We start from the raw sequence: 18,524 nt of genomic DNA on the forward strand, positions 1-18,524 counted from the left end.
AACATAGCCCCCGACTGCAAAAAAAAAATCTTTTACTGTATTGAGATATCTCAAGACACTGTACAGTGCATGTCGAACAGTACTTCTTAACAATTTTTTATTCAAATTCATTCCTCTATGGTTCGACGAAAAATTACTGTCCACATGTCTATCACATTATCACTATCCCTACGCGAAATGTAGTATGAAGGTGACAAAATTATCTCACAAACAACATGGATTACTGATTCTCTAAATTTACTCAATAGGTATGTTGATAATTCTTGCTTTTGGACCATCTAATTACAGCTGAATGAAACAAGACTTTCGTGCCATGCGCGTTCGGCCTTCATTCCTTGCAAGGCGCCTTCAGTGGCCTAGAATATGTACATATTCTTGATTATGTTATTTAGTTCGAATTTGGGACGGTGTATATACAGGGTAAAAAAATCTTCGCGTACTCGGATTCCACGAACAATTCCTCACATACAAGCAACACAAAAATGTGTCACAAAATTTTATCCTGTGCATATTTCCGGCAGCGTGTCAACACTCTAATCCCATGTACGGTAACTACCTCTGTCAATATGCTACAGGACTGCTGTGCAGTTGGTGTAGAGGACAGCACATTCGGTCAGCATGTAGAAAGTCGAGACTTAGATTCTGAGTCGAGCCATATTTGTTTTTATTTGCTTAATGTAGAGCCGTATCTGGCATCTTAAACATCATACAGCAATTACAGTGGGTCTTCTACAAAACGTTTGCACGTACCTACTACGCACACAATTATGAAGTACAATCGCTTTCATTAGTCAGCTTTTAAAGAAGCCTTTCATGTTGTGGATGGGAATTTCTTTGCACCACTGCATCTACTAGATTCCACACCTCTTTTCTATGTACCCTCCCCCAACGGTCGCATCGATTGGTGCTAAAATGCTATCCTTGCCACGTTCAGGTCCATAACACTTCGTCAGAGCCAGAACCTTATGTCACCAGTAGGACTACCAACGTGCTTTGCAGATAATTTCCAAACCCGGTTACCATTTGTACGCATTATCATCATGGAACCACTAATTATGCCTTGAGTATGATAAGCGCATGCTATTTGGTAAGTTTCTCCATGCGTTACCGTTGGACGGTAAGGGGGGGGGGGGGGGGAGGATACACAGGAAATAGATTTGGAATCTAGAAGAGGCAGAGGTATGAAGCAAATTGCGTCCCCGACGTGAAAAAGGCTTCTTTAAAAGCCGACTAAAGAAAACAATAGTGCTTACGTTTCTGTGTTCGTAGTACGTAAGTACAAATGTTTTCTAAAAGACACGCTGTATGACGATTAAGACGCCAGATACCGTACCACACAGACTACATTTACGAAATAAAAATAAAAACACCTCGACCCAAAATCGAATCATCGACCTCATGCATGCTAACCCAAAACGCAATCCACTATTCCAACTGCATAACACTAACGCAGCGTGCAGACAGAGTTAGTTACCACATATGTGATAACAGTGTTGCCAGATTATCTATCTTTAACGTCCATTTATTGCCAGAAATATGCTCAGAATGAAATTTTGTGAGAGAAATTTATGTAGTGCTACTATGTGAAAAATTGTGCTGAGAAATCCGAGTGTGCGAATTTTTCTTCAGCTTGTGTACGTTATGATCAGTTCTAGCAGTCTACATTTTATGGTGTAGCAATAACTTAAAATTCTGTTTAAAGGCTTCTTATATGTGGTTTGACATGTTGTGTTTTTGTTTCATTTTCGGCGCTGTCCTTCTTTCTACAGTTGCCATTTAAAAATTTTGTTTTTCAGATTTCAAAGCAATAGGAAGTGTGTGTTCTGATGTAACTTTTTAGTTAGTGTCACCAAATGTCGAATGTTATTGCCAAAGATCGAATGTTAGTTCCAACTATTGAATGTATTTTTTTGGTTTCTGTGATCTCGCTCTCTCTCTCTCTCTCTCTCTCTCTCTCTCTCTCTCTCTCTGTGTGTGTGTGTGTGTGTGTGTGTGTGTGTGTGCGTCAAATGGTATTTGCTTTGGAATGTTTATGTGGTGGTATATACACCTACATTTTTAAGAACTGTATGTTTGTGTGTGAGCAGAGAGAGAGAGAGAGAGAAGATATGTATTTGTTTTATTGTGGCTGCATGTACAAGTGGTATGGTGTCCGTAATGAGGTGTGTTTGTAATTTATCACATATTTGTTTTCAGAAACAACTTTCTGGGAATGCGGTAGGTTTCCCGCATTTGTATAAGGTATTTGTCATGGTTGTTTATTCTGATTATTTTCATATCTCGTTCCATGTATGTAGGATGGTGCTTCTGGTGCTTCCAGTGCGCCGGCAGGGTAGCTCAGCGTGTTCTGTAATAAAAAAACTGAGTTAATAGATCAACAACGAACTGAAACGGGTGTCTTTCGACGTCCGCCCAGAGCAGATACAACGAACGAAAACGAACAAAATGAGATTAAAAAAAAAGTGCTCCGCAAATGTGGAATGGTTTGTTTCCTACTTCCGACATCTGATGTGTTCTTGGTACTGTGTTTTAAAATTCTTATATGATAGGCCTATATTAACTGCGTTACAGATTTAACATTCAAGTTTATACATTTCTGATCCATGGAATTAGATGGTACAAAACTGAAATTATCAACATATCATAATGTTATACGCAACTGAGCATGACAGAACCTCGAAAGCTGAAGACGTTACTCAACTTGCTTTTGTGAGAATAACGTCGATTTCTTACATTGTGCATCCATTTAAAGTGCTTGAGTATATTTTATCCTACCATCTGGGCAACATCGAGTTGTTGCGATCACAAAATGGCGTCTACACATATGTTCGATCTCTGCCGTCACGTCTAGTCGACAAGGACTACACGGTTGGCTGATGACAACAGTATTTCACATTTAGCAACATGGGACATTCTCAGAATTTTTTTTCTTTATTGTGATTTCATTCCCCTACCCATATGGGACAGGGGGGGGGGGGGTACTGGCAGCGGCACAATCCACTGCTCTTCATCCAAGTGATACATTTCATAAAAGATGAAAACAATACGTATAAAAGGTGAAAAGCGAGATGTAAGAACATAGTAAGGGAGACAGTGGAGGTTAAAATATGGATGTACACTGAGACATTGATTGTGGGGCAGTTAAAAAAGTCTACATAAAGTTAAAAAACACTGTTGGCGATTTGTGTAGAGCGTAAAAAACACTGAAGTCACACACACAAGTTATAGGTTGGCCACAGTGTTAAAACACATAAAAATGACACTTTAAAACCATTTCACAAGACAGATCACACACAATGAAGAGTAAAAACTGCTGGGAGGAACCTGCCGAGGGAGTGGAGGCCTGACAGGAGGGAAAAGAGGGGTGGGGAGGGTGCAGAGGGGTAGGTTATCTGGCGACAGTGGGGGGAAAACAAGGGGCTCAGGGGGGGGTGCAACAAGGGGTAGGAGACAGGTGGGGGTTGGAGATGGAGAGGGAAGGCAAGTCAGGAGGGAGTGCTGAGATGCAGAAGGGGTGCACAGGAAAGGGAAGGGGAAGAGGAGGGGAGAGGGAGCGCTGAGGATGGGGAGGGGAAGGTGGGGTTAGTTAGTAGTAGAGACAGATATCAGGACGAAGCTCATCATCCAGGAGGGGTAGGCACGGGAAGGTGCATTGGGAAAGGAGGTGGAGAGTGTGGAGATGGAGAGAGGGTGGGACACCATGGTAAAGGTGCGGCATTGGGCTGGAGTAGAGACGATATAAGACACTAGGGAGGAGGGGAATTGAGTCTATTGATAATGTACAGGGTGTGGATATGTTCGAGGAAAAGGAGAAGATATGGGAAGTGGATGAAGTCATAGAGGAACCATGTGGGGGATGGGAGGCAGATATGGAAGGTGAGGCAGAGTGATGGCATTCAAGGTTTAGGAGGAGTTTATAGAATTTGGTCAGGGCAGAAATCCGGACAACACTAATATAACGAATGATAGGACGAATCAAGGATTTGTAGGTGTGAAAGGATGGAGTCTCCTGTCCTGCCGGAGAGGAGTTTCAGGAGGCAGAGTCTATTGTGGGCTTTGTGATGGGGCGTAAGGAGATGGGAAGACCAGGTGATGTGACGGTCGAAGGTGAGGCCAAGGTATTTCAGGGTACGAGTGAGGTGGATAGGACGACCATAAATGGTGAGGCAAAAATTGTGGAGCCAGAAGGAGAGGGTGGTATAACCTACAATGAATGCCTGGGTCTTGGAAGGGTTGATGTGAAGGAGCCACTGGTTGCACCATGCAGTGAACTGGTCGAGGTGAGTTTGAAGGGTACATTGAGACCGTTGAAGAGTAGGATAAAGGGCCAGAAAGGCAGTGTTATCAGAATTTCGACAACCATTTCAAGAAACCTAAGTTTTCCATCCTCCTTCATTACAGCTGATTTTGTATGTTCATGAAATTTCGTATCGCTTGCAAAATTCTTTCTCCCTGTGACAGGCATTCTCTAACAATTTTAACACTTGAAGAGATGACTTCATTCTACCAAGTGGAGACACTATACAAGTCATTTGCACCTCCTTAGATAAGCTAGTGAAGGAACTTTCCTGTAGAGAGCAACATCCGACACTGTTACTCAGCCAGTCTCAAACTTGCACCCATGGCTTCTGTTTCTGTGGAACATTCGTGTACTAGACTTCATTAGTCAAACATTCTTCGAATCACATTCGTAAAGGCAATCAGTGTCTTTTCTCTTCATAATGTGATAAAGTGTCATAACTGGGAACTCTTTGAAGACATCATTTGTTGATTAACATTACAGGGTGATCCACGACCTTGATAACTATGGTGGGTCGTTTTCCACTAAACTAGTAAAAAGATGCAGAGACAGCGTAAGAATCTTATTCTGCAGCTTCTCTCAGTGCTGTTACTTTTTTTGTCCTTTATGTAATTACATTGTTAAAAATTAATAAACATGTGATACATAAAATACATTTTTAAAAAGGAAAACAAATATTGCTGTGTTATTAACAAGATAATAATAGACAAAAGAAAGATACAGATTTTTCAAGTGGAAGAGCTTCAGTAAACACTTCGAGCTTTTCCCACATGAATGGTATTCTACCCTGCTTTGGTTGTTACCATATATATATATATATTCTATTCTGCTATGGTTATTTGTAATAACCAAAGCAGAATAGAATACCATTATATATGGACAGGGTGTCCCAGTGTTCCAGCTATCTTGTCCACCCAAAATATCTCTGGAACAATAACAGCTATTGGAAAACGACTTTCACCTGTATCAATGTAGGGCTGGGGCCCATGAATGTACATATTTGGAAACATTCTGAAACGAAAGCATATGTGTTTTTTAACACAAACTTATATTTTTTTTTTAAATGGACCTCCTATATTTTTTCTTCAGCAATCCATAGCATGACAAAGCACATAACAATGGCGTTGATTGCATCGCAATATTCCCATTACATCCCGAGATATTGAGCGCGAAGTTGACGCTTGAAACACCCGACATGCGCTGCTAGCGCACGTCCTGAGGCTCAGGCGTGAACCCCATGCTGCCCGTAATCGCGATGTGATTGACATGTGTAATCACACCTCCATACTTATCAAGAGGTCCGAAACGAATAATGCTGTCTGCTGCCTTCAACTCTCATAAGCACATAATGGTTTCCCTCTTGCACGTTTTACGTATCTACGTACACAATATGAACCAGTACCGATCGGTGTACACCCGTCAGGTTGTCTTATTTATCCTGCCCACCCACAATAAGGTTTATCTAATGCGTTATATGACCCATTGTGCCTGTCACGCAGGGCCTGGCTCTACCTAGTCAAGTGTCCAACGTAGTTCCCACTACTGCCGCAGTTACCACTTCGCCTTGTTTATGATTTGCAAACTCCTGTACTCCACCACCCTCCAAGCATCCCATTTGTTGTTGCTTTGGCGTGCAGTACACCGCTTGCCAGTGTAGTCGGGCATCAGAGTAATCTAGTGACGGCACGGAGGTAGTACACATTGTGAATAAACGTTGTGTTGTGGAACTTACGTACGCACATTAAGATATGGTAGAAATGCTGCTGATCTATGGAGAATGTACGTTGACGGGAAATACGTTATGAGATTGCTTGTTTGTTGATAGCACTGTTAGCGAACATTATTATTATTAAGTTAATATGTCTCTTTTCTACCCTACTCTACATACCTGTACTGTACCCTGTTGTAGGTGGACGAAATGCTGTTCAGGCAGAACGACTGTACAGAAGACGATTCCCTGACAAGCCATCGCCTTCGCGCCGGATGTTTGGTCGTCTCACATCTCGTCTACGTGAAACGGGAAGCTTAAATCCAAGATCTCGACATCGTCCTAGAACACGCACAGATGAACGTGCTGAAGTTGCTGTGCTCGGTACCATAGCTGTGAATCCTCAAATCAGCACACGTCAAATTGAACGTGAAGTTGGTGTGTCGAAATCAAGTGCACAGCGTATTCTTAAACGTCATAAATTTCATCCTTACCATGTTCATTTACACCAGGATCTTCATGGAAATGACTTCCGCAATAGGGTAACATTTTGTCGGTTGGCTCAGCAAAAGCTTCAGACTAATCCAAATATTTTTGCAGATGTTCTCTTTACCGACGAGGCATCATTCTCCAACAAAGGAGTTGTCAATATGAGGAATATGCATTATTGGCCCTTTCACGTTTTTTTTTATTATCGCATATACGAAAAGAGTTACGTGAAATACTTTTAGCAATGCTGTGCTTTGCTTTTCTTTATCATCATTACCCTTTAGCGGAATAAAATGTATATATGGAAGTCTTATTGTTCTGTATCTGGCCTACAATTTAAGGAACGATTTTTCGTAACTGCAACTCATGCTAAGAATCAATATATCTTCCCTACTTCATAGTGATTAAAAGTTGAAATTACTTTGTTATGAGCACTGATGTTACAGTCCGTGTGATCGTTCAAAAACACAAGTTCGCAGTGGATTTTATTTCTCGTTAAAATGCTATTTCATACCACGACTAGCCCAAGAACATGAGACTCTCATTAAAAAATACGTTGTCACTATAAAGTTTGCCAGATCAGAACGGAGCACAGCAAGATTCCTATCAGATTCTGAAGGTACATTAAATTATTTGCACTGTAAATTATATCCTATCAGCAGCCCGCGTCAATCTGCAACACATCATAAAATCTGCTGATCTTCACTGCCAGTCTGGGAGCTAAAAGAAATAATATTATTTTACTATTATTTTACCGCTTCCTTGCGGTATGCTCGACTATATTGTAAGTCGTTTAAATACGCCGCGGCAGCGGCTCTTCGTTCTCCACGCAGCTCAGCACCACAGATAATATTTATATAACTGAAAAATGTCTCAACAGGATGGGATAATATGCAAGCAAGCTTAACAATAAATAATACAAGTTTTCATTTAAACAACTCTATTAAAACCTTTAAATATCTCAGTGATTACAGACCTTTGTGAATTCACACGTAATGGCGTACATTGCTTAGTCTCGACAAAAGAATGCTACACTAGCGTTCGCTACTACGACACAGGATATCTTACTCGTTCGACTCCCAGATGAAGAAGACAAAGAAATTGCTATTCGTCACGTATTATATACTAGTTACTTATTTTAATCTTTGTTCGACATTTATCGTCTGTGGCGGTTTCATTACTCGCCGACGCAGATATTCTCAAAAATAAATAATAAAAAAAAATACATAATTTTATACAATAACACAATATGATACATATAATTTTCTCGTTACTACATAATATGTTGTTTTTGTTTCTTACTAGACGTTACAGCCCGCAGACAATCCAAAATGGCTCCGTCAGGTAGAGCATCAACGTCCGTGGAAAGTTAATGTTTGGTGTGCGATTATTGGAGATACCATTATTGGACCTTTCTTTATAAATGGCATCCAAAATGGCAGACAATACTACAGATTTATACGGCACAATCTTCCTGTTCTCTTGGACACCGTACCTCTGAACCGGAGAATGGTCATGTGGTATCAGCATGACGGATGCCCTGCAGATAACGCCATACGAGCACGACGACTTCTGAACCGTAAGTTCCCTGGTAGGTGGATTGGATGAGGTGGCCCGGTCAGGTGGCCTGCCCGATCTCCGGACCTCACACCGCTGGATTATTTTCTTTGGGGAGCAGTGAAGGATGCTGTTTACCAACATGAACCAACAACACCAGAGGACATGAAGCAACGCGTTATTGATGCTTGTACAGCCATCAAAGAGGAAACAGTAGCACGAAGTAGGGCATCCTTCATCCGCAGAGTGACCCTATGTATGCTAGCCAATGGGCATCACTTTGAGCATGAGAAGTAAACGCTATGTTTAGTATGTAGTGCTGGTATCACAGTGGAAGTTTCTACAAAGGGCCATTTTACCCAGTGATGTTAAGAAAGATCTCTTTGCAACAATTTGTCATTTAGCGCATTAGATAAACATAACATTGATAATTATGTGATAATAAAACTAATTGGTTAAACATGTTTACATTCATCTTCTATGTCCTACCTGAACTTCCCAAATCAAAACATTTCTACCTAAACAACGGTAAAACTTTTAGTCCACTTGCTCGTTTCACTAAAACCATGAACATGAATTTTACTATTACGAGTGAATGATTAACTGTCACTTGCGCTAGATCTACAGTAAAGTAAAGTCTTAACGTTGAACGGCATTACCTTTTTACTAACGGATTAACGGTAAGCGAAGTTAACTTCGTGACTAACGTTGCGGTACATAGATATGTTACAGAACCGCATCACCCATAGCCTATGGGATAAATACCTGCTGGAATGTACGACGTTAATGCAGGATGGCAGCAGACCGTATTATTCGTTTCGGACCTCTTGATACGTATGGAGGTGTGATTACGCATGTCAATCACATCGCGATTACGGGCAGCATGAGGTTCACGCCTGAGCCTCAGGACGTGCGCTAGCAGCGCATGTCGGGTGTTTCAAGTGTCAACTTCGCGTCTTAATATAATGGGAATATTGCGATGCAATCAACTCCATTGTGTATATGCTTTGTCATGCTATGGATTGCTGAAGAAAAAATATGGGAGGTCCATTTAAAAAAAACATAAGTTTGTGTTAAAAACACATATGCTTTCGTTTTAGAATGTTTCCAAATATGTACGTTCATGGGACCAAGCCCTACATTGATACCGGTGACAGTCTTTTCCAATAGCTGATATTGTTCCAGAGATATTTTGGGTGGACAAGATAGCTGGGACACCCTGTATATATGTAGTAATAACCATGGCAGAATAGAATACCATTCATGTGGGAAAGGCTCGAAGTATATATATATATATATATATATATATATATATATATATATATATATATATGTGTGTGTGTGTGTGTGTGTGTGAGAGAGAGAGAGAGAGAGAGAGAGAGAGAGAGAGAGATTAGCTCTATGTGATGTGGTTTGTGTTTGAGGTATGACCATACTAATTGTTACTAAAATTACTTCCTACATTTGCCCACGTCATAAGCCGGAGAGGAGCCCTGGGAACGTGACCTTGAGCATGTGGTCCCTGAGAGCACTTCTTATCTATATTGTGTGTTTGTGTTGGTGTAACTGAGTCTTATTGTAATGCATATGTATTTTTATTTACAATATTATAAAGTTCACATGTCTTACAGTTTGCACATGTGTTACAGTTTACATACAGTGAGGTGACAAAAGTCATGTGATACATCCTAATATCGTGTTGGACTATTCTTTTGCCCATCATAGAACAGCAACTCAACATTGCATAGAATCAACAAGTCGTTGGAAGTTTCCTGCAGAAAAACCCTGATGTGGTTCTTGGAAATTTTCCAGGCGTAAGGAGTATTCCACGAAGTTTCGGGACTGCAGTCGAATAATGTCAATTTCTTACAACGATGTTGCGGCTGACAACCATTCAGCCATCTTCAGGTGTGTGTTTTGCACTGCAGATTGCAAGTTCACAGCGTCACCATTATGCCAGAAATTGGCGCGAATACAGTTGCCCTTCGCCACCGCCTCCGCCGTCGCCTCCGCCGTCGCCTCCGCTGCCGCCTCCAGCACCGCCGCCGCCTCTGCCTCCACCGCATCTGCCTCAGCCGCTTGCACCGTCGCTGTCTTGTCGTCGCATCACATCACCTGGTTAACGTCCTCGTTATCTCTCCCTACCTCACCTGTCGCCGGAAGACCTCCACACAGTCTACCATGGATAACGCCACCACCACATTCATTTACGCCTCCCCTTCCCCAGCACCCACTATTACCTCACGGAGTGCCTCCTCCAGGCTTCCCCCTCCTATACTCCACCTACCTTCCTCAAAGTCTCCTCTCCATCGATCTCCTACCCTGCACTATATCCCCACTCACATACTGCACCTGCTCCTGCACCTCTTCCAGCTCCCACTCTCACTCATGTCCCTGCTCCTGTTCCTGCCACCACCACCGTTGGGACGACTTTCCCCCAACCCCACTCGCCCTGCTACGATCAGCCATGCTTCCCCTGCCCTTGTCATGACCCAACGCTCCACAGTCACCACCACAGACCACTCATCTTCGCTTCCAAGTGCCTCCACCTCACATGAGAGGCCTACCCCCATCACCTTCCACTTTAACCAGTCTCTCACCCTTCCTCCTTGGCCACCTCCATCAAAAAGGTTCCCAAATGCCCAAGTATCAAGTCTCCACCTCCTTCTCCAAGAAACAACCACCAACCCCTCTTCTTTCAGATCGCTCCATGGACACCCCTCCTCCTGCAAGCCCAGCCCCCCCCCCCCCTTCCCCATACATTCGGCCTTTCAAATCCTGATCACAAATTCCTTGATGCCCACGCCCTCACAATCTAACTACGCACGTACGTCGCTAGTGCCCCATTGCTTAGCTTATCCCCAAAGAGACTCCATTCGTATCAAGTGCCCCTCTCTCTCACTCCACACTGACCTACTCCAGAAACTTTCTGATATCACTTTTGGCCCCCGTGCATCTCTCACACCCTTTCTTACCTCCTCCTCTCCCCATCAGCCCCAACCCCTTCGTAGTCCTCCAACCCTCATGGCCATCATCACAAAACTGAGACCCATGGTCAAGGAGATGGAGATGTCGGTGGAACTGAATTCACACCTCACACTCGAAATCGGCTCAGTGTGAAGTATCTACAGTGACTCCATCCCTACCTTCCTGATGCGTGTTTTCACCAAGTCCGCTTCTTCTATCAACCATTTTTCACTCAGGGAGGCCTGATTCTTAACCATCGCCACTCCATTCACCCTTTCTCATTCCCCTCCTCAACGTTACTGCTGCCATTGATACCCTCTCTACAAGATCACCTCACTGAAGCTGTGGAAGCCCACGTTTCTGCCACACTTATCTACCCTCATTGTCTACTCTTCCTCCGCAGGCCATCCTTCTTCTCCACAAATCCCACTGGCTCTGCTACTCCTTCATTCCCACCCATGACCAGGATACACTGCTCCACCACCAGCAATTACAATGACACATACGCAACCTCTGAACAGGAAAGAAATGTCAGGACTGACCTAGACATTTACACAACTTAACACCACCCTCCCTGTCAACTCCTCCAACTACTGGTCAACCTACCATCATCTTACTGGTAGCCATTCCGCCCAACTTTACCCCCATCTCCACGACGACCGCCTCTTTTCTGAAAACCTCAGTAAGGTTTTCTTCCCACCTCTCTGAGGTCTTCTCCAACGATCTCAACTTTGATTACTCCCTCTTCCACACAGTCCTAGGCCATACCAATACCTCTACCTCGCCACCTGCTCACAGTTTCCAGTACTTAGATTAGTTACCCCCTCAGATTTAAACACTCCTATCACAGCACATGACATGCAACTCATACTCCTCTCCAAATGCAGCACTGCCTCTGGTGACAACTGCCTCACCTACCACCACCTCAAGTAATCCCTCCACCTCCTTTGTGGCTGTCCTTCCTAACTTGTGAAACGTCATCCTCTTCACTGACTTTTAATGTGACTATGGAAGATGTCCTGCGTCCTGTTGTTCCTTAAACCCACAAACCCTCTTCTGACACCTCCTCCTATTGTCCCAACTTGGCTCACCTCCATGTTCAGTCAAATTTTCGAGTCCATACGCTTAGTGGCATTCTGCCCTCCTTCTGTGCCAACGATCAGCTCTTTAAACTTACCAACCTTCTTTCCCTCCAACTTATCTCCTGTTGTTCCAATATGGCAACCCAGGCTCCTCTTTAAACTTCAGACATATGCCCTTCCCATCAGTTTCATCCATCACTGTTTCCTTCCTTTCCTATCATCCTTCCTATGTCACTATCAAAAATACCAACTCCCATACATGTTATTGCACCATGTGCACGCCACAAGGCTCTGTTCTTTCCCCTCACCTCTGTCTCCTGTATACTGCAGATATGCCCAAACCTCCCCCCCCCCCATTCACCTCCTCCAGTTTCCTGGTAATCTATAATCCATTCAACGGTCCCAATGTACCCTTGATACCTACCTCAGCCATTTCACCACATGCTGCAACCAGTGGCTCCTTGACATCAACCCTTCCAAGACCCAGGCAATCACCATAGGACGTACCAACCCCTCCTTCCAGTTCCACGATTTTTACCTTTCGATTACGACCATTCTACCAAACTCACTCCTATGCTGAAATTCCTTGGCCTCACCCTTGATCATCGCCTCACGTGGACTCCACATCCCCTTACGATCGAACACAAAGCCCACAATAGACTCTGCCAACTGAAACTCCTGTCCAGCTGGCCATGGAGACTGCATCTTTCCACCATCCTTGACAGCTAAAAATCCTTGATCTGTCCCATCCTTTGCTCTGCCAGCATCACCTGGATTTCTGCCCCACCCAGATTCTATAAAGCCCTCCAAATTCTCGAACGCCATGCACTCTGCCTCACTTTCTACATTTGCTTCCCGGCCCCCACACAGCTCCTGTATCATCCTTCGCTTTTCCTCGAATGCATAAATACCCTGTACATCATCTGTGGACTTGATCCCCCTCACCCCTGGTGTCTCCAATCTCTTTACACCCCTCCTGATGCTGTGCCTTTATTGATGTGTCCCACCCTTTCTCCACCTCCACACCCTCCACCTCATTTACCCATAAAACTTCCAGTGCCTACCCCAGATAATGAGCTCCGCCCTGATATCTACACATCGTATCAACTCTACCCCACTTTCCCCTTCCATCCCCAGAGTTTCCTCTCCCCTCCTTTCCCTTCCACTGAGTGGTTTTATCTCTTCCCTACGCTCCCTATATTTCAGGTGAGGTCCATCCGAGACTCTGAACTTCCTCCGGACTTGTCTTCCATCTGCCACCCCGCCCGTTCTGTACCTTGGTGTGTCACCCAACCCAATTTTTTCCTTTTGAAGTGCCGTCGTTCAGGTGTGGACTTTTAAAACTGTGGCCAACTTTATTCTTGTGCTTGTGACTGATGTATTTTATGTGCTACGCCCATCGCCAACTGTGTTTTTATCTTTATGTGGACCTTTTTTGACTGTGTCCCACAATCAGCATCTCCATGTAAGTGTATTTTTAAACCCATTGTCTCCCCCCTTGTTATGTTCTTATGTCTACCTCTTTATCGTCTTATTTTGTGTTTCGTCTCCTCATTTTTAATAACAGAAATGTCTCTCAGCTGAAGAGCAGCGGATTCTGTTGCTGGCAGACCTCCCCCGCGCCACGTGACACCTCTCACAAAATAAAGAAAGGATAAAGGGTTTATTCCTTACTTTTATTGCCGCAAGTAATGCAGTAAAACATCAGACTTAAACACAACATTTTTATTTATTACTTCTTTATTTCTATCTCTACCAGCAACGTATTTTGCAGATATTATCCACATGAACTACTAAACCTGCAAAATTATATAATTTTAGTACTCGGATTTCATGAGACACGACCTCAGAAATACTGAACGCATGTAAAAGCGGCTTTCCTTAAAACGGAGCTCTGCTGACCCATACTACACTCATCCTGTGTTTGATAATGAGAGCACTTACCTACTTCCAAAAAACTTCAAACGCAATTTCAGACCTCCTCCACTAACACTATTAAAAACAAGAAACAAAGGAATTTTGACATTGGTTTACATCAATGGCGAGAGTTGAAAATTTGTGACGGGCTGGGATTCGAACCCGGGTCTCCTGCAAACCAGGCAGATTTTCTGACGACTGAGTCACCCTGGCACAAATTCAACGCAACTGCACGGACAATCCTAGCATGCCTGCAATCAGACCCAAATTCTCAAGTTATCCGCACATTGCTGACGTAGTGCCCCTGCCCATTATCCTCATTATTGGCTGTGTTTCGCCGAATCGCCTAAGAGTTCGAGCGTGATGTGTATCTGCGCCGGCCGCTGTGGCCGAGCGGTTCTAGACGCTTCAGTCTGGAACCGCGCTGCAGCTACGGTCGAAGGTTCGAATTCTGCTCGGGCATGCATGTGTGTGATGTCCTTAGGTTAATTTAGTTTAAGTAGTTCTAAGTCTAGGGGACTGATGACCTCAGCTGTTAAGTCCCATAGTGCCTAGAGCCATTTTTGTATCTGCAGTAACGCGGTCACTGGCCAGTCTCGCCTTAATTATAGACGTGGTGTTTCTTCTTTCGGATGTGTCCAAAAGAACACAGACCATTTTGGTCCTGCAGCCATTCAATCAATCAAGACCCAAAGAATTACGACATATAGCTGCTAGTGGGCAGGGATTTACATTAATGGCATCAGAGGACCTTCCTAGTAAACAGGAGATCTGGGTTCGAAACCCGGTCCAGCACGAATTTTCAACTTTCTCCATTGATGTAAATCAATGCCCACTAGAAGCTACAGGTTGTAATTCCTTTGTTTCTTGATTGATAATGGCTGCAGGGTTGAAATGGTGTCTGTTCTTTCGGACATTTCCGAAAGCCATTTGAACCGGCTTACAGTATTCATCTCATTTTCTCCATCTGTAACTTTGACACCCTACGCTTCTCCCCAGTGCTAAATTGACGAGTCCTTGACGGCTCAAAATGTGTCTTATCAACCAACACCTTCTTTCAGTCATTTTATGTCATAAATTTCTTTTCTCTCCAATTCTGTTCAGTATCTCCTCACTGTTACGCGATTTACCAACCTAATATTGAGCAGTCTTTTCTAGCACCACACTCCAAAGCTTCTATTCTCTTCTTGTTTGAAATGATTATTGTTCACGTTCGACATCGTACAAGGCCACATTATAGACAAATGGCTTCACATAATGCCTTCCTAACACTTAAGTTTATAGTAGATGTGAACAAAGTTCTCTTTCTCAGAGACTTTTTCTTCGCGCTGCATTTCTACCTTTTATTGTCTCCTACAAGCTAAACGTCAAATATTTAACAAATTAATTCGTTTTTTAGGCAGTCAGACATTTAAATCTGTTTTATGCATGGGAGTTCCTTTCTTAAAAGAATCGACGATACGTGCGTGGTTAATGGTGTACCAGAGAAGGGCTTCATTTCGCAGCATATTGAAACCATAGTGGTCCGGAGCATTAATCTCTTTAAGTAGCCCAAATTGTTTTCCAATATCGAGTACGCTTACTTCCATGTCGCTCTCTCATGAGTCGCAGCGGGAGTCAAAATTGACAGGTACAAATCATGAAGCGTGTTTTCATTTCTAAAAGCGGATTTTAATATTTGTGCCTGTGACCCTCAGTTTCAGCGGCACACCGATACACGGAGACTTGATTCCGTTTGTTGGCTGTACGGCTGCTTGCAACTAGTGGCCTAATTGTTAGGGTCGCTACCTCTAGATTGCGGCGTCGCGGTTTCGACTGTCGTCCTGGTCTGAGACTAGGCGGCCAAACAACCCAGGCGGGGCCAGTGTTGCAATACGACCATTTTTCATCACTACGACTGACCAAAAGTCAGCACGTTTTTCTCCCAGACCTTTCTGCAGCGACTGACTGTGGAAGTGGGATATTAAGCTTTTGGTTTTCACGCAACACTTACCCATCCATAGACGACCCAAATTATATGTTGCATCGGATCATAAAAACTTAGTTTCGAAACTCCTACCGCAACGAAATTAGTTACTAGTAAGTTAAGAGGATTAACTGAGCCGGCTGGAGTGGCCGTGCGGTTCTAGGCGCTACAGTCTGGAGCCGAGCGACCGCTACGGTCGCAGGTTCGAATCCTGCCTCGGGCATGGATCTGTGTGATGTCCTTAGGTTAGATAGGTTTAATTAGTTCTAAGTTCTAGGCGACTGATGACCTCAGAAGTTAAGTCGCATAGTGCTCAGAGCCATTTGGATTAACTGAATCGTTGGTACACTAGCTGATCAGGAGTATATGGAGACACATATACAATACCGGAATTACCATAAGGTTTCACGACAGGCAGACCCAACAGTGTACAAGGAGGCAAGGTAGTCTGTTATCAGCACAGAAGCAGTAACAACAAAATGGGTCGGTTACGGGAGCTCAGCGACTTCGAACGTGGACTATAGTACAGTTCTTGGTAGTTGACGTGTGCCAGTTGCCGCTACGTTCTTGCCACATCGGCACCCGGCTACTGCTCGGTGATTTCACAAGTGCTGTTAACATATAACGCTGAGCAGTGTCATAAGCCCTTGGTATGACAGAAATACGAGATACCCTGTCGGCAGCTGTTTTAAGCGACCAATGACAGGACTACGGCAAACGAAGCATTCTGTAGAAATGAATTTAAACTCGTATCCCAAGCTAACCACAACGTCATGATGTGCAGTGTAACTGAGAGAAAAACGATCAACAATCTGCGGGCGAACTAAAATAACCACCACTTTTTTCACGGTGATTAAGGTAACATCTACGAGGAAAATGAAGACAGAAAAATTTCTGTTTAACCGCTAAAAAGCAAACTGTAATTTCCAGCTATCATTCATTGGTTCTCTGTAACTCTCGTCACATTGGTTACATGAAATATCCAAACAATGGACAGCCCTGGTTGGCACTTGGTTGTAGATTACAAACAATACTTGCCAGTATATTCCAAATGAAACAAGACGAAGAAAAATAAGGACAGATAAAAAGTTAATACGGTAATAAAAATGATGCAGCAAACTATTATAAATTTAAAAAAAATACATTTAAACGAAATAATTCAATAAAAATAGTCATGAAAGTCTTTTGATTAGTAAGTAAGGTTTCTGTATCACTGCTTAAAACATTTTTTTATTATTACGGCAGCTATTTCGGAAGATTTCTATTTTTAAATACGCCTACATAGTCCTGGTGTATATAAAACATCTGGTGTTACTGTATGTGGTGATTATTCTCGTTATGTTTCACGTACAATCGTGAAATATCGATTTCCCGTCTATTTTGAGCTGTTTTATACCGTGTGACGTAATATTTTGATATAATATTGTACATCTCTCCTGTAATTTTTTTGACAGGTCACACCGTAGAAGTTTTATATTCACAGTTGGTTTCGCAAAGCGTTGCGCGAATCTTTTCTAATGTACGATGATCTCTGTGATTAAAAGAACTGTATACGTGCCGCTGAATCGCGTCTAGTGCGAAGGATCCAGTAGTGTTTAGTGCTATGTTTGAAACGCGTGTATATCGTTAGCATCGTTGTGTGTGTGTGGTTTTTTTTGTGGTTATTATGCGTGATATAAAAAATTAAATGGGCAGATCCAGGATCCTGGATCCAGACGGAACGAAAAAGAATGCTGAACAAGGTGAGCTGACGAATTGTTGTGGCAGTTTGGCAGCGGCGAACGGTAAGGGAGTGATGTTGAGCGCTCTGGTTGGAGGAAATCTGCTCCATTCCGTGTATTGTCAAGTATCAAGTAATTTTAATCAGACTTTAGTTATTGTCACCTGAGTAACAAAAAAGACTGGGCTAACCTCAGGTGCTGACGGAGGACTGTGGAGCATTGTGGGGGGTCGTCGCAAGAAACCGCAAGAAATCAGCGGAAGGAATCACTTTTGAGTTTCGAAGTACTACCAGCATTCCAGATACCACAGTGAGTCTGTGTAGGGAGTCGAAAAAATGCACTAGTTGTCGAGTTGCTGTTCATAAACCACACAGTTCAGTAGCTAGTGCTCGGCAACGATTCATATGATGTGAAAGCGACACCACTGAGCAGAAGTTGGCTGGAGACGGGGGATTTGGAGTGATGAATCACCCTACACCCGCTGACAATCTGCTGGAAGGGGTTTGGTCTGGCGTTTGCCTCGAGAACGTTACGTGCTAGTGTGTTTAGTACCATCCGCAAAGAACGGAGGATACTGCATCTTGGTATGAGATTTGCGTGTTTAGTGTCTGGTCTCCTTACGGGCTTAAGAAAACACATTATTCGAAAGTGTACGACCACGTTTTGCAACATTATGTACTGCCCACAGTAGATGAACAGCTCGGAGACGATAGTTGTATCAGCAAAAGAGAATGCGCTTTGTCGTAAAGCAACGTCGGTGAGGCCATTGTTTGTGGACCATAACAGCATTACGGTCAGCGTTCGACAACACGACCTT

The sequence above is a fragment of the Schistocerca piceifrons genome, chromosome 6 (assembly GCF_021461385.2).
Source record: "Schistocerca piceifrons isolate TAMUIC-IGC-003096 chromosome 6, iqSchPice1.1, whole genome shotgun sequence".
Lineage (NCBI taxonomy): Eukaryota > Metazoa > Arthropoda > Insecta > Orthoptera > Acrididae > Schistocerca > Schistocerca piceifrons.